The 6,673-nt window shown below is 42.6% G+C and overlaps 1 long non-coding RNA gene across 2 annotated transcripts in view; it reads right to left on the minus strand.

Moving 5' to 3' along the window:
* The window catches only part of LOC106886323, a 33,901-nt gene extending 27,228 nt beyond the window's left edge, over positions 1–6,673 (minus strand). For both annotated transcript variants that reach the window (XR_001411633.1, XR_001411632.1), the window contains exons 1-3: positions 5,272–6,673; positions 4,876–5,101; positions 3,106–3,222 (exon numbers count right to left, since the gene is read on the minus strand). This is a non-coding gene — a long non-coding RNA (uncharacterized LOC106886323). The remainder of the gene's footprint in view (positions 1–3,105; positions 3,223–4,875; positions 5,102–5,271) is intronic.

Here is a 6,673-nt window from a genome sequence, read left to right on the forward strand (position 1 = left end):
CGTGAAGTGGAAGCTGCAGCTCTGGGCCATGGGCAACTGAAGAGCAACTGCTTCCCCTCAAAGCAGCTCACAGAAGCAATCCACAGGAAAAGCCAGATTCCTTCTACTGTAGCAGCAATATCACAAAAGCCTATATTCACCTGAATCCCTCATTGCACCATCTCTAACCCTCTGTCCAGTTAAGTTCCTGGTTACATACCAGCTACGTGCATCTTGTGCGTACTTTTTCTTCTTGGAGAAGAGAAGGTTCCAGGGGGACCTTATAATGGTCTTCCAGTAGCTAAAGGGGGCCTACAGGAGAGATGGGGAGGGACTCTTTATCAGGGAATGTAGTAATAGGACAAGTGGTAATGTTTTTAAATTGAAAGAGGGGAGATTTAGATTAGATACTATAAAGAAATTCTTTTCTGTGAGGGTGGTGAGACACTGGAACAGGTTGCCCAGAGAAGCTGTGGATGCCCCATCCCTGGAGGGGTTCAAGGCCAGGCTGGATGGGGCTTTGAGCAACCTGGTCTGGTGGGAGGTGTCCCTGCCCAGGGCAGGGGGTTGGAACTTGATGATCTTTAAGATCCCTTCCAACTCTAACCATTCTGTGATTCTATGACTCTTTACTCCCCATTCACAGCCACTGTACCAAGCTGCCATGTGCTGCTGGGGCTCCTTTTCCGTGCTGAGAGATGCCCGTGCACTTCCATTAGCCACGAAGCTCAGCATCACCTTAAGGAGTGAAGGATTCTGAAGTGCAGGAAAGGGCACAGAATCAATATAGACAGCAGAAGTCTGAGAAACGCTTACAGGCCTGTCTAATGGCACTCTCAGCCTTCAAAATATGATGTTCAGAGCTCCTGGGAACTGCAGTCACAGCAGAAACCGCGAGGTGAGAACTTATCACTTCAATATAAACAAGCAATATTCTGTACAACCGCTAGCACTGGGAGCTAGTGGCTACTTAGGGTTTCACAGTTTCTATGCTGAAAGTTCTTGTGTTTTGAAAATTAAATTAGTACAAGATCCAACAACATTCTTGGTATATTAGACATGTATTAATTATGTTCTATAGAGAAATAAGATAACACTTAAATTGCTTCCAATAATATAATTGCACCATGTAACTGCTATATTTCCTTATGCTAAAATAAGACACAATTACTATAATGATATTTTTGCCTTATTAAGAGACACTGTTCTTTTTAAACTTATGCTCCTCATTAGCATAAAATAATGGCTAAGCACTGATCTAATTCTCAGGCCCAATTTATGCTTAACAATATGTTAGGTCTGCTCCTTAGCTGCCAGAGAAATGTGTGCTCCTGGGTGTTTCCTTCCAGTTCCTTCCTTTCTTAAGCACGTGCAGCTTTCCTGCCTCCTAAAAACTTGTTCTATAAAAGGCTGTTATGTGTCACCAGTACCGTGGAACCATTTTCTTCCTAATCATTAGACTGGAAAGCCTATGTGTTTCCCAAACATTTGTTAAAATATTCACATTCCAAACCGGTTTCAAGATGTACCTTAAAAAAACTCAGAAGAGCTTAGATTCTGAAAGCTATAAGGGATTAGCCTAACATTTTCCACTTAAACCCCAGAGTTTTAGGTACTGAACATAGTGTTCCTGAAAGAGAAGAACAAATTGGAAAAGTGTAAATGTTAGGAGAGCTATGAGCCAGAAGCCAAAACTCCAAGTACTTTTCCCTGAATCATTTTATGCTGTGAGACTTGAAATCTACACAAACACTGTTCCCTCCTGAGGCAGAAACAGGGAAGAATTTGAAATCTGTAAGGCTGAAAATAACTTTCCCCAAAATCTTTCTCTTCACATTTCTGCTGCCACGTTAGAGAAAGTTCAGAAGTGTGCACACGTTTGGATGGGAACACTTGACAACGTGTCATGCTGTCGCCTGATCTGCCATTAAAAAGCAAATCACAAGGGCGACTGTCACACAAGCGTTGCTGCGTACGGCAGCGGGAGCTTTGGCAGGTGCAGAAGGACAACATGAAAGCAATCTGTGCTGAATCCTCCTGCCACAACAGCACATCTGCATCACCTCTGGGTCAATAAGCCCTGGGAGGAGAATCTTTTTGTTTCACCCGGTCCTTCTTTTCTTCCTTCTTTACGCGCTTTTCAAATAGCGCAAGAAAACAGATGTTGTACCCCTGGCATTGCACCTCACAACTTTGTCCCAAACGAGCCTGAACCACAGAATTTTTTGCAGATTATGATAAAGCTGAACCTGGCTGTCTATTGCCCAGTGTCCTTGACAGGATGTATCAACCCAATTTTACGGATCTTTACCTCTGGTGTAAATGACCAGACAGACCAATGCCTTCTGTTATCTGCTGTAGAAAGAGTCCTTTTAACTCCATCCTTTCCTACTCTTCACGCTTGCTGCTCCTCTATTTCCATTTTCCTTTTCCTCTACATTACTCTGTGGGATTAGCAATGGATGCTGAGTACTGTTCAGATACAGCCCAATGATCTGCCAGTGAATTCCCTCCATGGGTGTTTGAACTCCCCAAGTGTAATGTCCAGATTCAATTTAGTCCCATTATATCACTGAAACAAAGCTCTGCACTTTCATTATTCTCTGTCCTGGGATATTTTATGCTTCCTCATCCTATTCCAAAATGACACGCAAGCAGCTGCAGAAAGTATCATGTTTTGTCATGGTTTTATTTTTGGCTGGCTCATAATTAACAGATATCTGGTGAGTTAAAGTATTATTCCACATCCCCTGTCTAACACTACAGAGTACAGAGTGACTGCTCAGTGCAACCACCTTATCACTTCTTTTTTTATTATTTAAGATATTGTGGTCTTCTGAATAAGTTAGAAAATTACTTTATTGAAATGTTTCTGCTACCACTGAGGACTCTTCAGCTCCTCATAACACTTACTGTTGCCAAGCTGATAAATATGAAATATAACCTGCAAGGAACATTATTTTCCTCAAGTGGAACAACCTCTCCAGTTGTGACGTATTTGAGGGATCTTTACTCCAACTGCCACCCATTAACATGCTAATCAGCAGCAAAGTAAAGAGTCAGAGCCAAAACTTCAAATGCAAAACCTCATCAAAACTTGAAGGAAATCACTTGGATGTTACTCACCATTAAGGCTGGCATAGATTTGCTGAAACTTTATGATCTTTTGGGGTTTTTTTTCTCCACAAAGCAGATAACATTTATGTAAGAGGTATTTTCCATAGTGACTGGGAGCTTTAATCCCTACACAGAAGAATAGTAAGAGACAATGATGAATCACCAGGCATGAATGAGAAGTGGAGCCAGAGGGGAAGAGGGTGTAAGAATTAGATTTCCCCTGCAGTCCCCAAATGCCAGCCACATCCTCTTCTTCTTCCCTTTCACCTCCCTCCCCTCACCCACCCCAAATTGCTGCCAGTAATTAATCCAAACTTTCACACTACTTTCCCATGAGTGACCTAGACTCCCTCCCTGTCCCAAGTGATCTGATCGCTCCATCTTCAAAAAATGCAGTTAATACACCTGAAAATAGTCTGTGATCATCTCCCACATACAACGTGCCAGCGTTTCCCCTCTCCATGAGCTATTCCTGAGTGGATGCATTTCCAAATATCTTCCTTCCTCCAAGCTTCCAGGCCGCCAAGGCACTGTGTGTATCTGAGTTGGCCAAACACCAGGTCACACCACTCAGACTTCTGGTCACTTGAAGGTTTAGAGCTACTTATTTTCCTCACAGTCCACCCTTTCTACTTATTGCCTTACCATTGGAGGTGGGAGTGTGCTGCAGGGTTTGGGATTCATATTCACATCTGAGACTGAAAGGCTTCTGTATCTGAAGGGGTAGTTTGGCTACTCATAGGTGGAGGGTTAAGCTTTGAGAGCGGATTGGGTTTACAGTGACAATTCCTTCCAGTCCCAGGTTTGCAGCTACCCTAAGGGACAGACCTGCTTTGGTCTGCACTATGAGCACTTAACGCTGCATCAGATAAAGTAAATTGCATGTTAGACAATTAAATATGCTGGGGAGTTTAGGAATGAAGTTTGGACATTCTCAGATTGAGATTTCTTACCTGGAAAGAAATGAGATGACAAACGCAATTTGTGCGTACCATTTTTGTCTCTTACACAAAAGGAACACCCCTAATGTGTTGGCTCAGGTGCATTACCTCCACATTTTCTCAGCATGAATGCAGCTTAAGTACAGGCAATACTATGCAGGAGGTAGCATGCTACTTTTTGCTGACTGCTCTTTAGATCTCTATCCTGGAAAGGGCTGAGTGCTCTCAGGTCTCCATCTAGTCAATGAAAAGTGAAATCACTTCACACATTAGAGACCATATATTACCAACTCTGCCTGCTGTAAAATCACACTGAGTGAATTCTGACATTTTTCCTCTGTATAACCAAAAAGAGAAAATGTTGCCAGGACGTGACTGAAACTCAAGAGCTGCCAAAACAGGAGTTTGGGTGGGTCTTATCTTGCTAGGGGCTGAGTTCATGGCCTGGCTCCTGTGGGATAAGAACTGGGTATTCCCAGCAGTGGTTACATCTATTCCACCAGTTCTAGCACAAAACCAGGCACTTCCTTTCCATCTGTGCACCCCTCAGACTCAGACTGTTGTCATTAAAAAGGCCGTGGTGTGTGGTCGTCAGGCTGAGACTTAGAATGGTGGGCAGGTGGACTGGGCTGAATTCTTCATGATGTGGGTATCAAGTGTCTCACTGGTCCCACATTCTGCAGCCCTATTACAGCGTCTGAAGAAGAGGTCACTAGAAATCCAGAGGACTATAGATTTCATTCTTATTTCGTTTCTTTCTTCCTAGGCAGTCCCACTGGAGGGCTGGGATCACCCATGATAAACCCCAAAGCTTATCACAGGGGGACACTGCACTTACTGGGAACCTTCTCCGTCTTGCAGAATTACTTTTTAACACAGAGCACTCCTTTTTCGAGCACATGTCTCTGCTGGGACCCAACAGCTGCAGATAAGGCAGCCAATTCTGCTCTGCTGCTTTGCAGGGAAGAGAGAGGGATGTGATGGGGAAGAGGAGGAATGTGTTGTTTGCCTCCAGCCCTTCTCCTGCTGGGGTGGAGGTGCCATAATGGGGCACCAGTACAGCCCTGGGGAGAGAAGAGGAAAGAATGAAATCCCAGGCACAGCAAGACCAAGGCAAATCGCATCAAGAGTCCCAAATAGAGCATGAGATTAGTATCATGATATGGATATATGTCATGATAGTAGATATCTTTAAAATCACAGTCCTACCACAATACTGTTGTACAAGTTTTACCTCTGCTCAGGCTCAGTATATTCATCCTTGGGTGCAGAGGTCAGGGTCCGTAGGACACACGTACTCCCTTATCCGACTCTTCAAATGATTTAACCAGACCTCACGACCTTTGCTTTCCCAGCTCCTGCCTTCCCATAGCAATGGAGAAAATAAAAAATATTCACAAATTACAGGATCTAATAACTTGACCTTTAGAAGAACGGTATTACTCAGAGGTGATCTGTACATGTAGTCATTAGAGCAAATAACTTCAGTCATTGATTTCCCAACTGTGGCTCAAACTGTTATTATTACTTTTGAAAAACAATGTATTGCATTAATGCCAAATGTATTTCTTGGAGTTACTTAATGTCTCCCATTAGCTGTAGAGAGGTTCTGAATTTGTTGCCTTTGTCATAAATAAAGACACTTATTTCACTGGAAATATCTGGCTTTGCATTCAATTATGAAGCACTCAGGTACAACCTCCCATGACATTAGAGTCACTGCACCTTATCTCTCATCAAAATATGGAATAAGGTGCTCTGCTTAAAAATGCAAAGAAAAATTATTCAACTGCAATATTGTCTCCTCTGTAGAAAGGATTTTGGGGTGACTGATCTTTTTTAAGAACAGCAAAATGCAAATCAATATTGTATTGACAAAATAACAAGTCCCTTTACCTTTTTTAAGATTCAAATGCATGAATTCTGATTCTTTCTTCCCTTCCCCTCATTTCTTTGCACCTAAAAAATCTTTTTAGCCAAACCAGTAACAGACTGAAGGGTGCAACCAGTCTATAAAACTCAGATGGGGTGAAAAATTTAATTTTAAAACTTTGCAAACAAGTTGCTCTGAGTCAATTTTCCCACAGCTGAGTTTATGCTCTTGTGTGTTCTCATTTTCCACAGGTAGTTATGGCATTGGCAATTTGAAGTATTTCATAAATAACTTGCTGGTATTCAGCATGTTGCTTTATTTCCTTTCCCATAATTGAGTTGTGCTGGTTTGACATTTTGATTCAGGATTGTAAAAAGAGCAGACTCCATTTACTGAAATTTCTGTGGTTGATGCATTTAGGAAAAAATACTCATTCCATTTTGCAGCACATTCATTAAGGGAAAAAGGTACTTATATGTGTATGCAAAACCAAGTAGTCATTCGTCAAGAACAAGAGTAACATCTCGCTCTCCTCCCTGGGGTAAGTCACAACTCTGGGCAGGGACGGTTCTGACCTGGGGCCTGGTCTCCACAAGGTTTTTCTGGTTTCCCAGGTGGAGTCCAGTCCCATGGCTATTTGAAAGTCATCGTCTGCAGAGCCACTTTGATATTCTCTTGACCCTACATGAACATCTGAAGGGTTTCCATCTGCTACACAGTCTGGAAGAAGAGGGAGAACACAGAAGCAGAGATAATGGCAAAG

The sequence above is a fragment of the Calidris pugnax genome, unplaced genomic scaffold (genome assembly GCF_001431845.1).
Source record: "Calidris pugnax isolate Ruff unplaced genomic scaffold, ASM143184v1 scaffold18, whole genome shotgun sequence".
Lineage (NCBI taxonomy): Eukaryota > Metazoa > Chordata > Aves > Charadriiformes > Scolopacidae > Calidris > Calidris pugnax.